The sequence below is a fragment of the Macaca thibetana genome, chromosome 19, assembly GCF_024542745.1.
Source record: "Macaca thibetana thibetana isolate TM-01 chromosome 19, ASM2454274v1, whole genome shotgun sequence".
In the NCBI taxonomy this organism is placed as follows: domain Eukaryota; kingdom Metazoa; phylum Chordata; class Mammalia; order Primates; family Cercopithecidae; genus Macaca; species Macaca thibetana.
Genome location: NC_065596.1, coordinates 34177519 through 34184891, shown reverse-complemented (window position 1 = coordinate 34184891; position 7373 = coordinate 34177519). Strand labels below are relative to the sequence as shown.

Sequence of the window (7373 nt, the reverse complement as noted above, 5' to 3'; positions counted from 1 at the left end):
ATATACATTGTTGCACACATGAACATCCTCCAGGATAGACAACAGGCGAGGCCTTAAAAGCTCCTAAAGAAACCATGTCTCTACTAAAAATACAAAACTAGCCAGGCATGGTGGCGCAGTCCTATAATCCCAGCTATGTGGGAGGCTGAGGCAGAAGAATCACTTGAACCCAGGAGGCGGAGGTTGCAGTGAGCCGAGATCGTCCCACTGCACTCCAGCCTGGGCAACAGAGACCCTGTCTAAGATAAAAAACAAAAGAAAAACAAAACCCCAACATCATCCAAGTCTGATAATAAGCATGCTCTGCAAAGATATTACAAAAATCAGCATCAACTTCACCGTTGCTTTTCTCAGACCGTAAGCCTCTAAAAGGAAGCACTTTCTTTTTATTCAGACAACAGAAAGTGCTTCCCTCAAGAGGGTCACAGCCTGAAATCTTCTTGCTCCAACGCCGTGGATTTTTTCTTAGAATTTTCTTTGACCAGGTTAAAACGAACACAAAAATAAAAGATGCATTTATTGACCCTGTTTGCATGTTTTCTGGAACCCAGAATATAAACCTCTATAAGGACTGTCTCCAGTTCCTTGCTTCAAAGGTTCAGCAGGTTAGCCTTGTTCAAGGGGCAATCCTCCTGAGTTTTGTCCCCAAAGAGAAAAAGCAATGCCTACTATACGTACCTTGTATTTAGCCAAGACAATTGGGCTGGATTTTTAGAGATCAATGGATTTTCAGCCAAGTGTCACTTGAGTTCCAGCACAGGGACACACAGTCCCGATGGCAGCATCCAAAGTAGAATCTACAATGTTCAAAAACATACAAGGTTATGTTCTTGACATAACAGGGACACACAGTCACGAAGGGAGCATCTGAAATGGAGTCTACGATGTTGAAGAATATACACTGTCGTATGCCCAAACACGCTCCAGGGTAGACCACAGGCTAGGACGCAAAAACTCCTCAATAAAATTTGAACAGAAATACACAAGTACAAATGGGGCCCGATGGCTCAGACGTCTAATTCCTCAACCTTTAGGAGGCCCAGGCGGGAGATCACCTGCTTCAGGAGCTCGAGACCTGTGCCGACAACATGGTGAAACCCATGTGTACAAAAATTACAGAAGTTACCAAGTGTGGTGGTGCATGCCTGTAGACACTAATTCAGCAGGTTTACGTGGGAGGTGGGGGGTGCAGTAAGCCAAGATCGCACCACTATACTCCATCTTGGGTGACAGAGGCAGACACTGTCTCAAAAAAAACCACACATACACACACACACCCCCAGAGTGATATCAGAGTATTCTCTCTGTTTAGAAGAGTATTTTGTGTGTATATTTTTTATATATATAAGAATATAAAGTGAAATATACATCATGTATTTTTGAGACCCTGTTCCAAATATTGGATGCTTATAGGAGGAATAATTCCTACATGTAAGTGCTTGCTTTGGCAGTACACATAAAAACATTTAAATGACACAGAATACCCTGGTCCCTGCACAAAGGCGACACCCAAGTCCATGATGGTCTCATATTCATCTATTTATTTATATTTATTTAGTTAGTTATTTTGGACAGAGTCTCGCACTGTTGCCCAGGCTGGAATGTAATGGTGCGATCTCTGCTCACTGTAACCTCCACCTCCCGGGTTCAAGTGAATTCTCCTGCCTCAGCCTCCCAAGTAGCTGGGATTACAGGTGCGTGCCACCACACCCGGCTATTTTGTGTATTTCTAGTAGAGACGGGGTTTCACTATGTTGGCCAAGCTGGTCTTGAATTGCTGACCTCATGATCCGCCCTCCTTGGCCTCCCAAAGTGCTGCGATTACAGGCATGCGCCATCACGCCCGGCCTATATTTATTTTTAATTAATAAATTTATTTTTTGAGACTGAATCTCGCTCTGTCACTCCTGGGTTCAGGCAATTTTCATGCCTCAGCCTCCATAGTAGCTGGGATTACAGGTGGGCACCACCACGCCCGGGCAATTTTTGTATGTTTAGTACTAACGGGGTTTCACCATGCTGGCCAGACTGGTCTTGAACAACTGACCTCAGGTGATCCTCCTGTCTCAGCCTCCCAAAGTGCTGGAATTACTGGCGGAAGTCACCATACCCAGACTAGTCCCATATTTAAAATTAGGAAAAAGCAAAAGATGCCCACATTTAAACAGCAACGTCCAAGTACATCTCAAATACATTGTTTATCTGAAATACAAATTTAACTGGGGGCCGGGTGTGAACCAAATAACAGTCCTTACTTTCTTCTTGCCTGTGCATGGGTTAATATTCACATGTAGTCCCAGCTACTAAGGACTGGGGAGGGGCAGAGGCAGGAGGATCTAAGCCCATTTTAGCCTGGGCGGCATAGTGAGACCCCCGTCTCGTTGCATAGATGACCTGGTCATGCACCTAAGATTTCAGCTTCATTTCCCCAATGAAAACTCAAACTCATGCACTCCACCTCTGTACTCCTGCTAAGCAGTGCACATCCCATCTGTAAGGGACACTGAGGTCCCTTTAACTCTACCCGACCCCACGTGAGAGTCTATAAACCAGTGCCCGAATAATTTCCATGTAGGAAAAGTCGTTGACAGCCAGGCGTGAGGGCTCACACCTAGCACTTTGGGAGGCTGAGGCAGATGGACCAACTGAGGTCAGGAGTTCCAGACCAACCTGGCCAGCATGGCGAAACCCTGTCTCTATTAAAAATACAAAAATTAGCCGGGCATGGTGGCGCACTGTTGTAGTCACGGGAGGCTGAGGCAGGAGAATCACTTGAACCCGGGAGGCAGTGGTTGCAGTGAGCTGAGATCACACTACTGCACTCCAGCCTGGGCGACAGAATGAGACTCTGTCTCAAAAAGTAAATAAATAAATAAATAAAAGGTGTTGAGGGCTGGAAGAACACGCATCGCTCACTATGGCAACAAGAAGAGCTGCTGAACATTCCACCTGTTACTAGGGAGCCCCTTCTAGGGTCCTCAAGATTTTTGTGAAAATAACTGTGGTTTTGTCGCATGCTACATTTATCACCATGACTTGAGATTCGTCTTGCCTACAACAGTTTCTTTTTTCTTTCTTTTTTTTTTTTTTTTTGAGACAGAGTCTCGCTCTCTCACCCAGGCTGGAGTGCAGTGGCATGATCTCAGCTCACTGCAACCTCCGCCTCCCAGGTTCAAGTGATTCTTCTGCCTCAGTCTCCCAACTAGCTGGGATTACAGGCACCCGCCATCATGCCCAGCTAATTTTTTTTGTACTTTTGTAGAGATGGGGTTTCAACCATGTTGGCCAGGCTGGTCTCGAACTCCTGACCTCAGGTGATCCACCCATCTCGGCCTCCCAAAGTGCTGGGATTACAGACGTGAGCCACCACGCCCAGCCAACAGTTTCTTATATTAGCCACAGCAAACATTGGACATCTTACCAAGTAACTGGCATTTAGATGCAAGGTTTAGCCCATTGGAATGGTACCTCGGAATCGTCACCCAAAGAAAGCAGGATAAACAGGGCAGCTGCAGTCCAAGAACTCACTGGGGTTGGCATTAGTGGGTGAGGGTTGAATCGACTACACCCTTCCTGCAGAGAGTCTATTCCGAGAAATGATGGCAAGTTGTTGGGGAAAAACAAATTTCAGTGTTACGGACAAGCAGATTAAACTAAAAAGACATGAGTGAACAGGAACAAAAAGAAATTGTACCAATACGGACATCCATTGTGGATTACGGAATAGACTGGAGACACTTGGAGGATTACTCACTCTCTTAATGAAGGAAACATGGTTTGGATTGATTACACTAAAATGATGGGAGGACATTGTATGACATGACCAACTCAAATTAAGTCTGTGGGACCAGGTGTCATGTAATCTATGTTTTTAAAGAAATGGGATCTTGCTATGTTGGCCCAGGCCGGAGTGCAGTGGCTATTCAAAGGTGTGATAGTTGGCCAAGTCAACTATCTTTGAAATGGCTCATCAGGACAAGGTGGCTCACACCTGTAGGATCGCTTGAGCTCAGGAGTTGAGACCGTCCTCTACCAAAAATTAAATCCTGAGCCAAGTGTGGTGGCAGGCCCCATGTAATCCCAACTACTTGGGAGACTGACTCAAGAAGACCACTTGAGGCTGGGCACGGTGGCTCAAGCCTGTAATCCCAGCACTTTTGGAAGCCAGGGAGGCAGATCACTTGAGGTCAGGAGTTGAGACCAGCCCAACAAACATGGTGCAACCCCATCTCTGCTAAAAATACAAAAATTAGCAAGACATGGTGATAGGTGCCTGTAATCCCAGCTACTTGGGAGGCTGAGGTGGCAGAACCACTGGAACCTGGGAGGTGGAGGTTGCAGTGAGTGGAGACCATCCTACTGCACTCCAGCCTGGGTCACAGAGCCAGATTCCATCTCTGAATGAATGAATGAATGAATGAATGAATGAATGAATGAATAGAGGATCACTTGGGCCCAAGAGAGCACGGTTGGAACTGCCACCACACTCCAGCCTGGGCAACAGAGACCCTGTCTTGGAAAAAAAAAAAAGAACAAAATCAGAAGCCCACCATCATCCGAGTCTGATGATAAGCATGCTCTGCAAGATCAGCATCAACTGCAATGTTGCTTTTCTCAAACCGAAACAGTCCAAAGGGAAGCACTTTCTTTTCCTTCAGACAACAGAAAATACTTCCCTCTGGAGGGTCACAGCCTGAGATCTTTTGGCTCCAGCACCCTGGGTTTCTTGTTGGAATTTTCCTTGACCAGTTTTAAATGGACACAAAAATAAAGATGCATTTACTGGCCCTGTTTGCATGTTTTCTGGAATCCAGAATAAAACCCCACTAGAAGGACCATCTCCAGCTTCTTGCTTCAAAGGCTCAGCAGGTTAGCCTTGTTCATCAAGGGACAATCCTCCTGAGCTTTGTTCCCAAAGAGAAAAAGCAATGCCCGCTAGACATACCTTATCTTTAACCAAGAGAATTGGGCAGGATTTCTAGAGAACAGCAATGGATTTTCAGCCAAGTGACACTTGAGTTCCAGCACAGACACACATAGTCCCCACGGGGGCACCCAAAATGGAATCTAAGATGTGGAAGAATATACATTGTTATACACACAAACCTCTTCCAGGACAGACCACAGGCAATGCTGTAAAAGCTCCTCGATTAAAAAAATACGCAAGTACCGATTGGGTGCAGTGGCTCACATCTCTAATCCCAGCACTTCAGGATGCCAAAGTGGTAGGATCATTTGAGCTCAAGAGTTCAAGACAAGCCTGGGCTACACGGTGAAACTTCATCTGTACAAAAAATGCAAAAGTTAGCCTGGTGTGGTGGTGCATGCCTGTAGACACTAATCCAGGAGGCTGCCTTGGTAGGTGGAGGTTTCAGTGAGCCGAGATCGCACCACTACACTCCAGCCTTGGCAATATAGCCAGGCTGTGTCTCGAAAGAATTAGAAAACACACACACACACACACACACACACACACACACACACACACACACATATACAACCTCCAAGTGATATTCTCCTGCCTCACCCTCCAGAGTAGCTGAGACTACAGGTGTGCGCCACCACGCTCGGCTAATTTTTTATATTTTTAGTAGAGACATGGTTTCACCATGTTGGCCAGTCTGGTCTCGTTCTCCTGACCTCAGGTGATCCACCCGCCTCGGCCTTGCAAACTGCTGGGATTACAAGCGCAATCCACAGCACCTGGCCATACGTCATATATTTTTGAGACCCTGTCTCAAAAGAAAGTTCTATATACTATATGCTCACAGAATAATTCCTACATATAAGTCCTTGCTTTGTCAGCACACATAAAAAATAAATGGAATGACAGAGATTACCATGGCCCCTGCATAAAAGTGACACCCAAATTCATGACGAGTTTCAGATTCAAAATTAGGAAAAAAAAAAGGCCGGGCACAGTGGCTCAGGCCTGTAATCCCAGCATTTTGGGAGGCCAAGTTGGGCGGATCACCTGAGGTCGGGAGTTGAGACCAGCCCCGCAAACTGTGCTAAAAATACAAAAACTGGCAGGTCATGGTGGTGAGCATTTGTAATCCCAGCTACTTGTGACATGGACGCTGGAAGTGCCACCGCACTCCAGCCCGGGCAACAGAGACCCTGTCTTAGAAAAACCCAAAACCAAAATAGAACCCCACCATGTCCAAGCCTGATGATAAATATGCTCTGCAAATGTATTACCAAGATAAACCTCAACTTCAACACTGCTTTTCTCAAACCGTAATTCTCAAAAGGGAAGCGCTTTCTTTTCTTTCGACAACAGAAAGTGCTTTCCTTTGTAGAGTCACAGCCTGGGATGTTCTTGCTCCAGCACTCTGGGTTTCGTGGTGGAATTTCCTTTGATCATGTTTAAATGGACAGAAAAATAAAGATGCATTTAGCGGCCCTGTTTGCATGTTTTCTGGAATCCAGAATAAAACCCCCGAAAAGGACCATCTCCAGTTCTTTGCTTCAAAGGCTCAGCAGGTTAGCCTTGTTCATCAAGGGACGATCCTCCTGAGTTTTGTTCCCAAAGAGAAAAAGCAACGCCTACGACACATACCTTATACTTACCCAAGAGAATTAGACTGGATTTCCAGAGAACAGCAAATGGATTCTGAGCCAAGTGTTCACCTGAGTTGCAGTGTGGAGACACACAGTCCCGATGGAAACGTCCAAAATGGAATCTAAGGTGTTGAAGAATAAACATTGTCGCACACACAAACACCTTCCAGGATAGACCACAGGCTAGGTGGTAAAAGCTCCTCAATAAAATTTGAGTAGGAATACACAAGTACCAGCTGGCTGTGGTGGCTCACACCTCTAATTCCAGCACTTCAGGAGGCCAAGGCAGGAGGCTCACTTGAGCTCAGGAGCTCAAGACCAGCCTGTACAACATGGTGAAACCCTGTCCGTACAAAAAATACAAATGTAGGCCGGGTGTGGTGGTGCACGCCTGTAGATACTAATTCAGGAGGCTGAGGTGGGAGGTGGAGGTTGCAGTGAGCCAAGATTGCAACACTGTACTCCAACCTGGGTGATTGAGCCAGATCTTGTCGCAAAAAAAGCATTTTTTAAAACACATAAGCAAAAACAACCCCAAAGTGACATGAGTCATCTCTGTGTGTAAAAGAGCATTTTTTGTGTATATAACTTTATATATATATGGTTATATGATGAAATATACATCACATATACATATATATGTATACACTCACACACACCCATATATGTATACATATATATACACACACACACGTATATATACACACACACACACATATATATTTTTTTTTGAGACATAGTCTTATTCTCTCGCCCAGGCTGGAGTGTGGTGGCGTGATCTTGGCTCACTGCAACCTCCGTCTGGTTCA

At 45.5% G+C, this 7373-nt stretch overlaps 1 long non-coding RNA gene across 1 annotated transcript; it reads right to left on the bottom strand.

Annotated features, from left to right (window-relative positions):
- Positions 1-582: 582 nt before the first annotated feature.
- LOC126943351 (uncharacterized) lies at positions 583-5096 on the bottom strand. The gene is made up of 3 exons (XR_007721741.1): positions 4946-5096; positions 3422-3584; positions 583-797 (listed from the first exon to the last, which is right to left on the bottom strand). It is a non-coding gene; the product is annotated as an uncharacterized LOC126943351 (long non-coding RNA).
- Positions 5097-7373: the final 2277 nt, after the last annotated feature.